Below are 18,994 nucleotides of genomic sequence, written 5' to 3' on the forward strand. Positions count from 1 at the left end.
CTGGGGCAGAAGCAAACTTGCTGTACTGTGGAACCTAGAAGGCCTCTGTGCCTAGAACTGTGTCACCAGATACTACTTACATGTGCATATGTTTTTACTTCATATAATATTTTCACATATATTATTTTATTTGTACCTCATAACAGGATGTTGTTGTTGTTAAGTGCCTTTGAGTCTGTTCCAACACATAGCGACCCTGTTAGGATAGTTATCAATTGTGATGGTTAATGTTATCTATCAACTTGGCTAGACTATAATTCTCAGTGGTTTAGCACACATGATGTAATGACCTCCTATTTTGTGATCTGATGTAAGCAGCCAATCAGTTATGAGAGGAGTTTCCTTGGAGGTGTGGATGTTCTGGCAATGCTCTCTCTTTCTCTTGCTGTTATATTCATCTCACTACCCTCCGGCCTCTGGTTCTTGGGATATGAGAACCCTTCAGCTTGATGCCTGACCTACAGACTTTGGATTTGCCAAGTCCTACAACCTACCACCTGACCTGCAGATTTTGAGTTTCTTAGCCCCTGCAACCATGTGAATCAGAAGAAGCTACCAGCCTGCTGACTCACCCACAGATTTGGGAGTTGTCAGCCTCCACAATTATATAAGACATTTCCTTGAAATAAATCTCTCTATATATACTTATAAAGAAGGGTATGTCAAAGACTATTGCTTCTAGAGTTCCTATTATATATGCATAGATTTGCTCCAAACAAAGTGTGTTTATACATATCTCTGTGATCGGTGGGTGGCTGGAGACAAGTTCTCTCAGCAATAAATATTTTAATCTTGTTAAGGTGGCTTCATAAAATAGTCCAATCAAAATAGTAGTTTCTGAGGCAATTTGTTGGGACAGTTAAAATTCAAGGCAGAGAGGTCAACCCAGAAAGGTATGGTGACAGTTTTTGGGATTCCAAAGGAGTAGTCTTGATAGATTTATTAAAGAATACAGGACAATTATGGGGACTTATTAGGAAGATGTTTCAAGAAAATGGAAAACTGCATTGGTTAGAAAAAGGCCAAGAAAGTTGTGCCAAGAATTTCCCCCCAAATAATGATAGCGTACTTGTTTATTCTTTGAGGGTAGCAAGGACTGCCCTATAAGAATTTCATTGGGAAACCTTACCCCATTCACCCTATAGTTCTGATATTACCCCTCCAGATTCCATTTTCTTCTTCAAACTCAAATTACATTGAAAAGAAATACAATTTGTGTCCCTTGTTGTTAGGTGCCACCAAGTTGGCACCAACTCACAGCAACCTTATGCACACCAGAACGAAACACTGCCTGATCCTGGGCCAACCTCACTACCATTGCCATGCTTGAGTCCATTGATGCTACTACTTGGCCAATCCATCTCATTGAAGGTCTTCCTCTTTTTCTCTGATCCTCTACCTTACCTTACATATCCTTCTCTAGAGACTGGTCCCTCCTGACAATAAGGCCGGAGTATGAGAGACGAAGTTTGACCATCTTGGCTTCCAAGGAGCACTCTGGCTGCACTTCTTCCAAAATGGATCTATTGTGTCCCTTAGAGTTGCTAAAACTGACATTTTGATATGGTATAAATCAGAGTGCAGAATTCTTTGGGGAAGGGTTAGAGTGGGAAACACTGTCATCAGAAGTATATAGGCCTAGATGGAAGATATATTGAGAAACAAGAGCTTTACAGTTTGGTAGTTTTGTTTAGTAAATGTTTCTATGGTTTTGTAGTAATATTTTTGACTTACTCTCTTATCTGCTTCATTAGAGAACCTAGTTTAAGACTTCATTTTTACATTTCTTCATTCAGGAACAGAAGCCCAACGAGGTTAAAAGTGATGGAGCTAGGCTTTAAACCCCACTCTTCAGACTCCAAATCAAGTACTCTTCCCACACATCAGATAACACTGCTATAAACACTTATTTGGTTTTAGGCTACCCTTGTTGTTGTTAAGAGCCATTGAGTTGGTACCGACTCTTAGTGATCCTGAATAGGGTTTCTGAGGAGCAGCTGGTGAACTTGAACTACTTGTTGTTGTTGTGAAGTGCCATCAAGTAGGTTCTTACCCATAGCTACCTTGTATAGGGTTTCCGAGGAGCAGCTGGTGAGCTTGAACCGCTGACCTTGTGGGTCAAATGGCTTTGCAGTCTGGCGCATTAACCCACAGCACCACACCAGAACTGCTTAGGATACTGGAAATTCTGTCAAATCCCTTCCAGGAAAAACAGAACACAAAAGAATCTGTAGCATGGTGGCTTGTCTAAATGCATTTAGAGGACATTACTGAAGTATAACAAGTAAGAAACTTTGCTCTAGATTCTGTGCCTCCTTGCTGAGAAACAGTCTATATCTGAGGGAGAAAGTACTGACTTGAATGAAAGCTACTCTGTTGCCGAGACAAACTTTGACATTTGTGGAACATGTAGAAGGCTTGCATGGCCAGAACTGAGTTAACAGATACTAACTTACATATGCATACATTTTTAGTTCAAATAATATTTCCACATCTGTTATTTTATTTGTGCCTCATAACAGAATGCTCTTGTTAAGTACCATGAAGTCTGTTCCAACTCATAGCGACCTTGTATAGGATTTCTGAGGATAGTTATTTATTATCATTTGTGATGGTTAATGTGATGTGTCAACTTGGCTAGGCTATGATTCTTGGTGACTTACTGTTAAGTGCCACCGAGTTAATTCTGACTCTTAGAGACCTTGTGTAGAGTTTCCAAGGAGCAGCAGGTGGGTTTGAACCATCAACCTTTCAGTTAGCAGTGCAGTGCTTATCTTACAGCGCTACACCAGGAGTTGAATAATTTCTGGGAGTTCTTTGAGGAGATATTTGTATGTCATAGAAATAGTGTTCTCTCGTTAGGAAAGAGTACAGTCATAGAATAGGGGCTTATTGTGATAAATTTTAGAAATGAGATAGCAATAAATAGCTAAAAGTTTCTACTTTTGTTAATATTTAGGAATAAATTAGTCTATATCTGTTCAGAGTGCTTAGGAAGCTGAGGCCGGACAGATGATTTTACGATGTCTATTAGAGTCCTTGTGTGGTGCTGTGCGTTAATGTGCTGAACTGGGCGCAGTTCAAGCTCACCAACCGCTCCTTAGAAACCCTATACAGAACCAACTCGATGGCACTTAACAACAACAATTATAGCTAAGGAGTCCTTAACAACTACAGCTACAACAATTATAGCTAGGAGTTCCGGTGTGGCGCTACAGGATGATGTGCTAGACTGCAAGGTCAGTTTGAACCACCAGGTTGGTGGTTCAAACCTACCAACTATTCCTCAGAAACCCTATAAGGGTTGCTATGGGTTGGAACTGACTCAATGGCACTTAACAATTACAACATTATAGCTAAAGAGTCCTGGTGTGGTCCTGCAAGTTGTCAATGAGATCTTCTCCCAAGACAATAGACAGATGCACTGGACCACAAAGTCAACTTGAACTGCAAGGTTGGCAGGTTCAAATCCACCATCCACTCCTCAGAAACCCTATACAGGGTCGCTATGTATAAGAACCAACTCAATGGCACTCAACAACATTATAGCTATGAATTCTTTGTGTGCTGTTGTAGGTCAGCATTGGACTTCAAACTACAAGATTGGTAGTTGAAACCTACCAGGTGCTCCTCAGATAGTGCTCCTATACAGGGTCACTCTTAGTCTAACCGAGTTGATGGCACTTCACAACCACAACATTTATAGCTATGCATGGGCAATGGTTCAGTGGTTGAATTCTTACCTTACATGTAGGAAACCCAGGAGTCCTGGTGTTGTGCTGTGGGATAAAGCACTGGACCGAAAAGTCAGGTTGAACCACAAGGTCAGCAGTTCAAACTCAACAGCCACTCCTTGGAAACCCTAGACCAGGTCGCTGTGAGTCTGAAATGACACAGTAGCACTTCACAGCAACAACAATGTAGGAGACCCAGGTTTGATTCCTGGCCAGTGCTTTTCATGCACGGTCTCGACTTGTCTGTCAATGGAAGTTTATATATAATTAGGATGTTGAACAGATTTCAGTGGATTGATTTGTCACCCCAAGATATGTCTTTGAATTTTAGCCTCTATACCTGTGGATGTAATCCCATTGGAGAATGCATGTTCTTTGTCATTCTAATGAGGTTGTATCAATGTCTGGTGTGTCTTAAACCTACTCATTTTTCAGGTATGAACAGGGGCATGATACATGCCACATAAAGTCCAGCAAGGAATGAAAGAATGTCAAGGTGACAGAGACTGAAAGAAATATTTTTTCCCAGAGATGATAAACAGAGAGTCTGACCCTTAAGCTAAATGTCCTGAATTTAGATGTCATGCTTCCTGAACTGTAAAAAAAAAAAAAAAGAAATTGTAATCTACTTCAGAAAATCAGACAACGAAAACTCTTTGGGACACAGTGGTCCAAATTGCAATTGATCATGAGGATGGTGAAGGACTTGGCAGGGTTTGGTTCCACTGTGTATGAGATTTTGGTTCCACTGTGTATGAGTCAGGGACCAATTTGATGGCAACCAGCAGCAACATCATTCTAGCTATATAATTTTATATTTATTGGTGGTAACCTTAGCTGGAAGACAGTTTATAGACTGAGTTTAATAAAGTCACACAACTCTATTAAGTATGGGCATTGTTTGTTAAATACAATTTCTCTCTGGTTTTGTATGATTATGTCTCAATAATTGCCTCTAGGATAAGAACCACATACCAAATATCTCAGAGAATAGAAGTTGTAGCCCTCTCTCTCTGTTTGTGATTCAATGCAGACCCACACCTGGGAAGTTCCTTGACAGCCTGTCTTCCTGCCTCATCTCCTCTCAGCACTTGACCCATTCTCTCAGTTGGGTTTCCCCCGTCCCCAACATTTTCTTTACTCTCCTGACTTGACCCTCTGGGTGACTCCCCAGACCCTGCTGCACCAAGATGTGGGCCTAATGCCAGGAAGCCTTGGACATGGTCTGGAACACCCAAGCCTGAATCTGCCTCCATGATGAACAACAGACAGTCCACCCATCAGGTCCCATGCTTTTGAATCTTTCCAAAACACCAAATTATTTGTGAGAAGCCCATAGAACAAAGGGAAGAGAGTTATGTAACTGCTATTATTAAGACCATTTGATGACTATGGATGTAGATAAACACAATTATTGTCACTGAGATTTCACCAAAAATAGCTGGGCTGTCTTTACTGACCTTAACTGTTTACTGATCTGAAATAGAAAATTGCTCCCAAACTAAGAGATGTCTCAGGTGACTACATTGTTGTTGTTGTTCAGTGCCATCAGATTGATTCTGACCCATAGCGACCCTACCTATACAGGGTTCCAAGGAGTGGCTGATGAGCTTGAACCGCCAACTTTACAGTACAAACTGACTTCGCAGTCCAGCACATTAGCCCACAGCACCACACACAGGTGACTACATATATACTTTTTGTTAGTATCCAAAAGGAGTTATTTATAAATTTAGTCATTTTTACACTAAACACAATCTAGAGCACAAAATTATGAAATTTGTGCTATGTTTTGAGATAAAATAATCTCTCACTTCCAATGAGAGTTTATTTGTTGTTGTTAAATGTGGTATAGTCCATTCCGGCTCACAGCAACCTTGTATAGAGTTTCTGAGGAGCTATTGATAGGTTTGAACTACCGACCTTGTGGTTAGAAGTCCAGTGCTTATCCTACAATGCCATACCAGAGTTTCTTTACCTTCATCAAAATTTATTTTCTGTTTGCAAATAATGCTGAATTGCAGGCAAGGAAACAAAGCAAGGCTACCTCCTACGCACTTTCTGCATTTGCAGAGAACAGAGCTGTTCCACTTAGTACAGAACTTTGTGAAACATTCATAATTCATAGCAGGACCCATCTGAAAGTACTTCCCAGAATTGTCACAAAATTCTGTTAGGTCCTGTCGTGATGAGAAAGTACAGTTTTGTGAATATGATTAAGATGCTTTGAAATCTAAGAAAGCCATCAGTAGCCATTCCAGTTCTCTTCACGCTCTTGGAATGTAGTCTCTAGAAGAAAACCAGTCTGACAGATGATTTCATGGCATTTTGTTCAGTGTGGGATATATTTTAGAAGTAGTGTATCAAAACCTTGACCTTTCCTTCATTTTTTTCTTTATTGTTGATTTAGAAGATTAGAGACACTCCAAATCTATTTTTGTGTTTTTCCAAAATGCTTTCCCATATATGTAGGGAAAAGTATTCAGAAAGGTTTTGGTACACATTGTAGAAGCATAAATCAGCCAAGGGGAAAGTATTTGCAAATTGCTCTCCCCTTTACAATGTTACTGCATTAGGGAAGAGGGATGGGTGGGTGGGCCAGCAGTTCTCAGATCAGAAAATTGCATTTTCACTCAAGAGCAATGCAGACTGTGTGGTATGAAACCTCTTTTGGAGAAAACTATGCAGGTTCTTGTTATGCATAAAAATCCTTCTCAGATGTTTTTTTGCAGTTTAAAGAAATATGTAAACTAAAATTAGAAACCACTTAGCTTTTTATTTTATTGACTTCTTAGGTTTAGTGCTAAAAAAAAGAAAAAAGAGTAGTCCCATGATATATTTTTTATTTCCTTTGTGGGATAAGATGAACATATGGTCTGAAGTCAATTTATACAACACACTCATTAAGTTCCTGATGCAGAATGCATTTGATAGGCCCAGGAGAAATGCACGTAGTCTAGGACCTCCGAGGACAAATGAGTAATATTTGTGATCACATTTTCATAGCCCTGTTATGAATAAAGCCTGCTTTCCAAAAGATGCCTTTTGTGTCATCTCCAAGGTGTTCTGATAATTTCAGTGTATGCAATGATTGTAAGAATTTTTGGTCATTTAATTGCCATGCTTTTTCATCATATCACAACCCTGCGGAGTTATCAGTACACAAGTATTTATGCAGTGCCTACTTTAAACAATTAACTTTTGAAGATTTACTAATATTCCTCAAAATAATTTATACTATTATAAATCTGGGGTCCTACCTATTAAAATTAGTCCTGGTGGCACTGTGGAATAAAGCACTGAACTACAAGGTCAGTTTGAACCACAAGGTTGATGGTTCAAACTCACCAACCACTCCTTGGAAACTCTATACAGGGTTGCTATGAGTTGGAATCAACTCGATGGCCCTTAACAACAACAATAACAACTATCACATGCTTGACCTTGCCTCTCTCCATGTGTCTCCACATCCTGGAGGCACAATCATTTTATTCTGCCTCTTGGCTTTCAAGATTCATTATAATGTCTTTCTCTGTTTCCAGCCCAGAATTAAACTCAAGTGTGTAGTTAGAAACATACAGTTACTAAGAAATGAAAAACCAAACCGGTTTCCACTTGATCATTTTTGACTCATGACAATACCATGTGTGTCCGAGCGGACCTGTGCTCCATGGGGTTTTCGTGGCTGTGATCCTGTGGTAATAGATTGCCAAGCCTTTCTCCTGAGCTGTCTTTGGGTACACTTAAACCACCAACCTTTGATTGGTAGCCAAGCACTTGACCATTTATGAAGCCTAGGGACTGCAATTATTAATAATATATGTTTTTATGCGGTTAAGTGTTGTCAATTCTGACTCGTAGCAACCCTGTATAGGGTTTCTGGGAGTGACTGGTGGGTTTGAACCACTACCTTTTCAGCCCAGTGTTTATCCTACAGTGCCATACCAGGATCCATTAGTAATCTATATTAATCATTAAAAGTTAATTCACTGACCAATATTATGCAGTTGTAGCATCCTTAGATGAGTGCTTTCAAGGGACTATCTAAAGGCATCCCCAAGAAATGCCCTGCAACTACATAAGGGGATAACCACTTTTAATTTATACCTAAGTGAGATAGTGACTTTTTCTACCCACTGGAACAAAGCAAACTTCTCTTTCTTCCCAGGATAAGAGAAAACAACTAAGCGAAACAAAAAGATTATTCCCAGGGTTAATAAATGAAATAGGCAGCCAGCATTTCTCAGAGTATATTAGAAGGAGGGATATTCATCGAATACAAATAATAATGACTATACATCTGGACAAATTCATAAGCAGATATGAAAGACTGAGGACCAGAAACAATAAAGAAAGTATCCTAATACAAAATATAATGGGATGAAGATTACATGGGAGAATCTCTAGGTGACCTTAGGTTTAAAGATAATTTTTCAGATACAATGTTAAACGTAAAATCCATAAAAGAAAAACTGATAAATAGAACTTTATTAAAATTAGACACTTCTCTGAAAGACACTGCTAAGGAAATGAAAGGACAAACCATAGACTGGGATAAAATATTTGCAAAACATAATCTGATAAAGAACTTATACTCAAAATATACTAAGAACTCTTAAAATGTGGTGTTAAGAAAAGAAACAACCGTTTTTATAGAATGGGCAAAAGATATAAACAGACACTTCAAGAAAGAAGGTAAGTTATTATTGTTATTAGGTGTCACCAGTGCCGACTCCTAGCAACCCTATGTACAACAGAACAAAACACTGCCCACTCCTGAGCCAACCTCAGAATCATTGCTACGTTTGAGCCCATTGTTGCTGCCACCATGCCAATCGATCTCATTTGGGTTCTTCCTCTTTTTATCTGACATTCCACTTCACCAAACATGATATCCTTCTCAAGGGACTGGTCTATTCTGATAATATGTCTGAAGTGTAAGAGATGAAGTCTGGCCATCCTGGCTTCCAAGCAGCGCTCTGACTGTGCTTCTTCCAGCACAGATCTATTTGTTCTTTTCACAGTCCATGGTACTTTTTTTTTAACCAAGTTTTTAATAAATTTATTTTTTAGATTTGTGTTTTCAGTAGAATTTTACACAGCAGTTTAGGTTCCCATTCAACAATTTCTACGTATTTAGTCATGTTGGTTACATCCTTCACAATGTATGAACATTCTCATTTCCATTCAGGTTATTCTGTTTTCATTAATCTAGTATCCCTGATGCTCACATTTTCATCTTTGTTTTAAAATAGCTGCTGTCTGTTTGAGCATATAAGTACTTTTTTAAAAAAGTTTTTATTGTGAATTGAGTAATAGTTTATATGGGAGAACATTGGTTTTACACTCATCATTTCATTGCAATGATTACAATTTCCTCTGTGCATCATTCAACAGTATTTGTTTCTATTCCCTCTATTTTTTTTTTTTTTTTTGTGTGTGTGTGTGTTTTGTTTTTGTTTTGTTTTTTCTTGGGGGTGGGTGTACACAAAAACACTCAGGAATATATAATCATTTAAACAACCAAAGGGTACATTCTGCTAGCCTGCCTCCTGGCTGCCAGCACACAGCCTTTCTCTTTCCATGAATCTAGAGTCTTCAGCTGCTCTCTCTTTCCATATCCTCATCTCTGCCTCCATCTCTGGTGGTGCTGCTTCTCTAGATAGGGTCCCTCTTCCACTCATGCTCTTCTCCTTTGATGGTCCTAGGGTCCTCTGTTCCTGGACTATAAGATTAACTGCTCCCCAGATTTTGTTACAAAACTTCTACCTTTAAAGTTCCGACAGTCGCAATTAGTCATGATAACAATTACTCACTATTGAATCATAAGAATCTTATCCCCATCTCTTTTCACAGACCTATGTAGACAAGATGAAAACTATTCAGTGGAGTGCATGGTACTTTTAATATTCTCTTCCAACACCGTAACTCAAACATATCAAATTTTCTACTGCTTTTCTTATGCACTGTCCAACTTTAACATGCATATGAAGTTGTTGTAAATACCAGGTCTTGGGTTAGGTGCATCTTAGTCCTTAAACTGACATCTTTGCTCTTCAACACTTAATAGAATTCTTATTTAGAAGATTTGCCTAATGCAATACGTCATTTGATTTCTTGACTGCTCCTTCTATGAGTGTTGATGGTTGATCTGAGCAAAATAAATTCTTTGACAACTTCAATCTTTGCTCCATTTATAAGCATGTTGTTTATTGGTCCCGTAGTGAGGATTTTTATTTTCTTACATTGAGGTTCAACCCATGCAGAAGGCTGTGCTCTTTGATCTTCATCTGTAAGTATTTTGAAATCTCTTCACTGTTAACAAGCAAGGTTGTATCACCTACATATTGAAAGTTGTCAATGAGTCTTCCTCCAATGCAGATGATATGGTTTTCTTCATATAATCCAGCTTCTCTGATTATTTGCTCAGCATACAGATTGAAGGAGTCCTGGAGTGGCACTGTGGGTTAATGAACTAAACTTCAAAACCATTTTAAATGCAAGGTTGGCAAATCAAGCTCACCAGTGGCTCCTAGGATATTCTATATGGGGTCACTATGGGTCAGAACAAATTCAATGGCTCTTAACAACGACAACAATAACATACAGATTGAATATGTATGGTGAAAGAATACATGGTACACATCTTTCCTAATTTTAAACCATTTGGTATTCCCTTGTTTTATCTGATCAACTTCCTCTTGGTTTATGAACAGATTTCTCATGTGTATAATTAAGCGTTCTGGAATACTCATTCTCCACAATGTTGTACATTGCTGTCATAATCCACACAACTGAAAAGCCTTTGTGTAGTCAATAAAGCACAGGTAAACATCTTTCTCATATTCTCTGCCTTCAACTAAGATCCATCTGATGTCAACAATGATATCCCTGGTTCCATGTCCTCTTCTATATCCAGATGAACCTCTGGAATTTTTCTGTCAATGTATGGTTGCAAGCATTTTTGCATTATCTTTACCGAAATTTTATTTGCATGTGATATTAATAGTATTGTTCAATGAGTTCCACATTCCATTGCATCATGTGTCTTTAGAATGAACATAAATACGAATCTCTTCTAGTTAGTTGTCCAGGTAGTTGTATTCTAAATTTCTTGGCACAGATAGGTGAATGCTGCATCAGTTTGTTGAAAGATTTCCATTTGGATTCCATCAAATTCTGGACCCTTGTTCTTTGCTAATTCCTTCAATGCACCTGGACTTATTCTTTCAGTACCACTGGCTCTTATCATATGCTACCTCTTGAAATGGTTCAACATAGACCATTTCTTTTAGGTACAGTGACTTTGTGAATTCACCTCTTCTTTTGTTACTTTCTTCATCATTCACTATTTTACCCATAGAGTTCTTCAATATTGCAAGTCGAGGCTTGCATTTTTTCATCAATTCCCTCAGCTTGAGATATGCTGAGCATGTTCTTCCCTTTTGGTTTTATAACTCTAGGTCTTTGCACATTTAGTTGTAATATTTGACTTTGTCTTCTTGAGCTGACCTTTGAAAATTTCTATTCAGCCCTTTACCCTCCTAATTTCTTTCATTTACTTTAGCATCTCTATGGTGGAGAGCAAGTTTCAGAGTCGCTTCTGATATCCATTTTGGTCTTTTCTTTCTTGTCTTTTTAATAACCTTTTGCTTTTTCATGTATGATAGTCTTGATGTCATCCCACAACTCTGCTGATCTGTGGTCGTTAGTGTCTAATGCATCAAATCTATTCTTCAGATGATCTCTAAATTCAGTTGTGATATGTTTAAGGTCATATTTTGGTTATTGTGGATTTGTTTTCATTTTCTTCAGCTTCAGCCTGAACTTGTGTATGTGAAATTGATTATCTGCTCCACAGTCTGTCCCTGGTCTGGTTTTGATGGATGATATAGAGCTTTTCCACTGTCTCTTCCCACAGATTTAGTTAATTTGATTTCTGTGTATCCCATCTGGTGACATCCATGTGTGTAGTCACCTTTTATGTTGTTTAGAAAAGGTATTTGCAATGAAGAAGTCATTGGTCTTAACAAAATTCTTTCATCGTTTCTATCACCAAGATGTTATTTTCCAAGTACTGATCCTTCTTCTTGGTTTCCAACCTTTGTATTCCAATTACCAGACATTATAAATACATCTTGATTACATGTTTGATCAATTTAAGACTGAAGCAATTGGTAGAATTCTTCAGTTTTATCATGACTGACTTCACTGTTTTTTGCAAAAATTTGAGTAATAGTAGTATTAATTGGTCATCTTTGCAGGTGTATGGATATTATTCTATCAGAGACAGCATTATACTTCAAGACAGATCTTGATACATTCTTTTTGATGATTAATGTGACATCATTCCTCTTCAATTTGTAATTATTGGCATAGTAAACCATGTGATTTTCAGATTCAAAATGGCCAATACCAGTCCATTTCAGCTCACTACTGCCAATGATATCAATGGTTATGTGCTCCCTTTCATTTTTGACTATTTCCAATTTTCCTAGATTCATACTTTGTACATTCCATGCTCTGATTATTTATGGTATTACAGCTGTGTCTCTTCATTTTTAGCTATGCCCCATCAGCAAATGAAGGTCCCAGGGACCATTTGCATCATCATGGTCATCTCTACTTTGAGGAGGTACCTCTTCTCCAGTCAAATTTTGAGTGCCTTCCAACATGAGGCACTTCTGGTACTGTATCTGATAATATTCTGGTGCTCTTCATGTTTCAATATTCAGTGGTGTTCCACTGCTATTCATAAGGGTTTCAGACTAAATATTCAGAAATATTCTGTCTCTCCTTCTTCCTAGTCTGTCTTTGTCTAGAAGTTTAGTTTAAATCTATCCATTGTGGGTGACCCTGGTGATATTTAAAATACCTGTTGCATAGCTTCCAGAATTCCAGCAACACACAAGCCCCCACTGTATGACCAACTGGCAGAATAGTGGTGGGAAAGAAGATATATAGAGGGCCAATAGGCATATTAAAAGATGCTCAATGTCATGTCACTAAGAAAACTTAAATTAAAACAACAATGAGATACTACTACGCAACTATTAGAATAGCTAAAGTCCCAGAACATTGGCAACAATGATTGCTGATGAGAATGCCTAACAGCAAAAATGTTCACTCATTGTTAGGAATGCAAAATTGAACAGCCACTTTGGAAGATAGCCAGTCAGTTTCTCAAACGTAGGATAAGTAAAACATAGGTTCATCAAACCATCCAGCAATCATGCTCTTAGGTATTTGTCCAAGTGAATTAAAAATATATGCCCACATGAATGCCTGCCCACAAATATTAGTAGCAGCTTTATTCACAATTGCCTTAAAATTGAAAGCAGCTGATCAGTATGGCATGATAGTAAAGTGAGTGGTCACTCTCATTTATCCTTCAGAAATGAGCCCATTGAACAGTGAATAAAATTATAAACAGACTAAAATGTCAGAATTCTGGGCAGCTGAGACATTGGAAAATTAAACTCAGAAACAGGCAAAGAGTAGAGGGGTTGGCACAGAACTGGGAGAACATACTAGCATCCGGAGCTCACTGCAGCCATCCTAGGATGGAGTCAGGAAGTTCCCTGAATAAAAAACGGAACAGGAGCAAAATTAAAGAAGCAATAGCCCAATTTTTAAGGCCACTCAGATTGACTATAGGAATTCACAGATTATGCTCTTGAGAGGAGCTGATGGGAAACTGTGGTGCTGGGAGAGAGTGCTGTTGAATCTCACAGAGACCCAAGAGAGAGGGATACTAGGACCAGAAAGTGCTGAAGAGGCAGCAGAGTAAGGGGTACACTCCAGAAGGGCAAATCAGAGGAACACAGCTGATTCCCTGCCCACAGAGGGTACCCATAGGAGAGCTTGTGCAGGGGTACTTGTTAGGGAAAGATGTAGATTATTCTCCACTGTCACCATGGGAAAGCCAAATACCATTGCTTATGTCAATGTCTGTGGCCAGCTAAAATTTCTCCCCCAACACACACAGAATAAAAGTGTTCTCTATTCGTTATTGGGATAATGCATACCCTAAACCAGACTCATTGCCATCAAATTGATTCTGATTCATAGTAATCCTACATGGCAGAGTTAAACTGGAATCTTTACAGAATTTGAATTGCACATGTTCCTCTCAAAGAGTGGCTGGTGGGTTCAAAGTTCTGAACTTTTGGTTAGTAGCTGAGTGTTTTAACCATTGTGGCACCGAGTCTCCTTAGGAGAATATAGCTTTGGGAGCATAGTTGTTACATATTGGACTGTTAACCTCAAGGTCAACAGTTTGAAACTACCAGCTCTTCCGCGGGAGAAAGATGAGGCATCCTGCTCCCGTAAAGATTTACAGCCTTGGAAAACCCTGTACAAGGTTGCTATGAGTCGGAACTGACTCCATGGCATACTACCACCACCAAATCAACCAAGTATAATGAGAACATTTTCCCATGAAAATCAGGAAGCAAAATTTGAGCTATTCAAAATATAACACAACACGAACCCACTGGCTATTGAGTTTCACTCATAACAACTCTATAGATCTCCTTCATAGGACGTCTAAGGCTGTAAATATTTTGGAAGAAGACTGTCTTATCTTTCTCCCATGGAGTGACTGGTGGTTTTGAACCATTGACTTTCTGTTAGCAGCCCAATGTTTAAACCATTGCACTTCCAAAGTGACCCAAGTTCAACAAAAATGGTAAAACATACAAAATCATAAGAGGAGAAGGACCAATCAAAAGGAAAATATGAAGAAGAGGAAATATCTTTGGTACTAAATATATTGAAAGACAGCAAAAACACACACAAAAAAAGGAACTAATGGAGAACAGGAAACACATAGAAAATCAAAATGAGTACCTCAAAAAGGAAAGTGAAAAAAAAAAACAAACAAACAAAATCAAAGAGAATTACTAAAGAATGTAAGGCAACTGAATTAGGAAAATCAGGAGAAACAGTCAACAATAAAGTTAAACAAACATCGGGTAAACAAAGACAAAATAATGGAAATGATCATGTCTCAAGAAAAAACAAAAGACTTCCCGTTTTGGAGGCGGGACAAACAGAGTCAGATAGGATAAGCTCCGTGGGTGAGGTGCCAAAAATCCAGAGAAGATGCTTTACTGAGCTGCTCCAGAGCTCTGGACCTAGTATAAGGTGCAGGACGCCACTTTCCCTCACCCACTGATGGAAAAAAATCACTGCAAAAAGGAAAATACTGCGATTCAGGAATCAATCAGGGCTCGGGACTTTGCCTGTGGAGCACTCCTACCTGGGCTGTATTGACGGTGGGGGTGGGGATGAGGGGCGGTGGAGGGGAGTGGGGCACAGCCAGACTGACACAGTGAAACACAGGCAGTGACCTTTGAAAAAAGAGGACTGGGGGATTATGCACATTTTTTCCTCCTCTTCTCTGTTGTGCCCTCTCTGCCCAGCCTGGTCACCTTCGGGCATGTGGACGTGTACCCACAAAAGTGTCCAGGATTGAGCCCACAATTTTCCCACAGCACAGAGAGGAGGATCCCCATTGATCCCATGGACTAACCCTTTGGCAGCTGCTTATAACATCTGACTCTGGGACCCAGCCCTAAAAATGACCAGGGCGGAACATTTTACTCCTGCCACGGGTCAGACAGCTATGGTTTTATTTTTGTTTTGGAGTGGTGGTTTTTGTCTCTGCTTTTATATTGCTTCTGTTTTTGGGTCTTTTTGATCACACTTTTTTCCTGGAGGTGGGAGTTTTTCCTCCCTATATTACCCAAGAAGAGATATCCATCATGGCCATATAGCCAAGCTACAATCATACCCCATACTATTTCACCATTGGGACAGGAGCCAATAGCAGCTGCTAGATATTACACACAAAAAAGGAAGCCTATCTCCAGATCATATCCACAAAGAGACCCTCAGGAAATTTAAAAATACAGCAACATATATCCATTTAAGCATTAAAAATCCACTTAACTACTGAAAATGTTCAGGAAAACACAATAAAAGATCTCAAAACATGTCAAAAAAAACCAGACCAGAGTAAGTGAAACAACTGAGCTGGAGGCAGACACAGTATTTTCAGTAGAAGAAGAGCAGGTTTTGGATCTGCCTGAGAAGGAATTCAGAAGAATGATATAAAAACAAATTAAAATACTCCAAAAAGGGGTGGAGGAAATTAAGAAGAAGTCAGGAAAATGTTAAAGGAGCAATCAAACAAGATAGATACAGCATTGGAAACAATTCAAAACCTGCAAAAAGAAGTCCAGATAATTAATAATAAAATATCAGAAATGGACAACACACTGAAAGGGCAATAGAGTAGAATTGAAGAGATGGAAAATAAATCTCTCAATACTGCTAAGATAGAAGAGCAAGAAAAAAAAAAAAAAAAAAAAAGCTGAAGAGAGCCTAAGATTCATGTTGGATAACATGAAGAGGAAGAACTTAAGAATTATTGGCATCTCGGAACAGGAAGAATCAGAGAAATCCACAGAGGAGATAATTGTGAAACTACTGGAAGAAAATTTCCCTAACATCTTGAAGGATGAGAAGATAAACATTCAAGTGGCTGAACAAACTACATGAAGGATATACCCCAAAAGAAAATCACCAAGACATATCATAATCAAGGTCTCCAAAATCAAAGACAAGAAGAGAATCATAAAAGCAGCCAGGGAAAAGAGAAGTGTTACATATAAAGACAAGCAAATCAGATTTAGCTCTGACTTCTCAGCAGAAAGCACGCAGGCAAGAGGGAAATGGGGAGACACATATAAAACCCGAAAAAAAAAAAACAAAAAACAAAAAAAACTGCCAGCCAAGAATCATCTATCCATCAAAACTGTCAATCAAATATGATGGTGCAATCAAAACATTTCAGGATAAACAGAAGCTAAGAGATTTTGTCAAAGTCAATGCAGCACTTCAAAACATCCTAAAGGGAATTCTTCAGAATGAAAACCAGCAAGAACAGACAATAACCAAAAATTGATAGTCATGACAACACCACCTGGAATTCAGTCTACAGATAGCAAAAGTCCAAAACAGAACAAAATTACAGCAATGAATTAAGAGGACCTATGAGGCCAAAAAAGATCAAAATATTAAATGTGTCAAAGAAGGGAAAAACATAGGAACAGAGATCCAGGTGGTGAGGAGGTCAGGTAGATTACAGGATACAATGGCTGTGTGCCTTGGAGTTGGTTCTGGCTAATAGCTACCCTGTACAGGATTTCTGAGACTGTAAATCTTTATGGGAGCAGAATGCCTCATCTTTCTCCCACAGAACAGCTGATAGTTTCGAACTGCTGACCTTGTGGTTCACAGCTCGATTTGTAATCACTATGCTACCAGAGCTCCTAGACTGTCTTAAATGGGGGGGTGGGGGTAGGGGGATTAATAGACTATAGGGAAGCCCCAAAGAAAGTTAATACTTCACACTTTACCATGAAAATCCAATCAGAAGAAGGAAACATGAAAACAAGAAGAAACTGACAAGAAACAGCACAAAAAAACATACACTCAGCATGCAGAACAAAGGAATAAACAGCACCACAAAAATTAACATAATGATAGCAATTAATTCATACCTATTGATAATTGCACTGAATGTTAATGGATTAAATGTACCAGTGAAGAGACAGAGAGTGGCAGAATGGATAAGAAAGCAAGATCCTTCAATGTGTTGCTTGCAAAAGACACACCTTACACACAAAGACAAAAACAGACTAAAAGTCAAAGGATGGAAAAAAATATACCAAGCTAACTGCAATAATAAACAAGTAGGAGTGGAAATACTAATCTCTGATAAAGTGAACTTTAAGACAAAAACAAGCATAAGAGATAAAGAAGGACACTATCTCAAGATCAAAGTGTCAATTGAGCAAGACAATGTAACCATAAATAACATCTATGCTCCCAATGAAACAGTACCAAGATATATAAAGCAAACCCTACTAGAATTGAAGAAAGAAATAGATAAACCTACAATTATAATGGAGGAATTTTAATACTCCACTTTCTAAAAGGGATAGAACAACCAGAAAGAAACTTGACAAAACCACAAAGGAACTAAACATCACAATCAACTAACTTTTGACCTCATAATTGTGTACAGAGCATTCAACCCAACAACAGCACAGTATACATTCTTTTCCTGTGCACATGGAACATTTGTTAGAATTGACCATGTGTTAGGTCACAAAGCAAGCCTTCATAAATGTAAAAACATCAAAATGCTACAAAGCATCTTTTCAGACCACAATGCTATAAAACTAGAAATCAACAAGAAGATCAAGGAAATAAAGTCTAATACATAGAAACTGAATAACAACCTGCTAAAAATTGACTGGGTAGTAAAAAAAATCAAATGTGAAATCATAAAATTCCTAGAAACAAATGAGAATGAAAATGCAACATATCAAAATCTTTGGGATGCGGTGAAAGCAGTGCTGAGAGGTCAATTCATTGCGATAAATGCACACATCCAAAAATAAGAACAAAATTTAACATATTGATACAGCATCTCCATCAATTAGAAACAGATCAACAGAGGGAACCTACAGCCACCAAAATAAAAGAAATAATAAAGATCAAACAGAAATAAATGAGATGGTAAACAGAAAAACTATAGAAAAAATCAACAGGACAAGAAGCTGGTTCCTTGAAAGGATTAATAAGATTGACAAACCACTGGCAAACCTAACAAAAGAAAAGAGGGAGAAGACACAAATAACGCATTAGAAACACATGGGCGATATCACAAGGGTGAATTACATTGATTGCAAAATGGCCCAACCACTCTGGAAAGCAATATGGCACTTCCTCAGAAGGTTGGAAATAGAAATACCTTATGGTCCTGCAATTCCTCTACTTGGTTTTTACCCACAAGAAAAACAAGCCATACATGAGTAGATATATGCACACCAATGTTCACAGCAGCACTATTTACAATAGCAAAAAGATGGAGACAGCATAAGTGCCGATCAATGAAAGAATGGAAAAACAAACTGTGGTACATACACACAATGGAATACTATGCTAATTTGAAGAACAGCAAGGAATCTGCAAGCCACCGCATAACATGGGTGAACCTTGAAGACATTATGTTGAGTGAAATTAGTCAATCACAAAAGGAGAAATACTGCATAGGACCATTATTGTAAAAAACTAAGAAAAAGAACACACCCTATAATGGGGGAAAATATTATATATATATTTGCTGTTCACCGGGATGTATGGGATGAGGTGAAGGGAGGGAGGGAGGGGAAGATAGAGCA

Source organism: Chrysochloris asiatica, unplaced genomic scaffold, assembly GCF_000296735.1.
Source record: "Chrysochloris asiatica unplaced genomic scaffold, ChrAsi1.0 scaffold00033, whole genome shotgun sequence".
NCBI lineage: Eukaryota > Metazoa > Chordata > Mammalia > Afrosoricida > Chrysochloridae > Chrysochloris > Chrysochloris asiatica.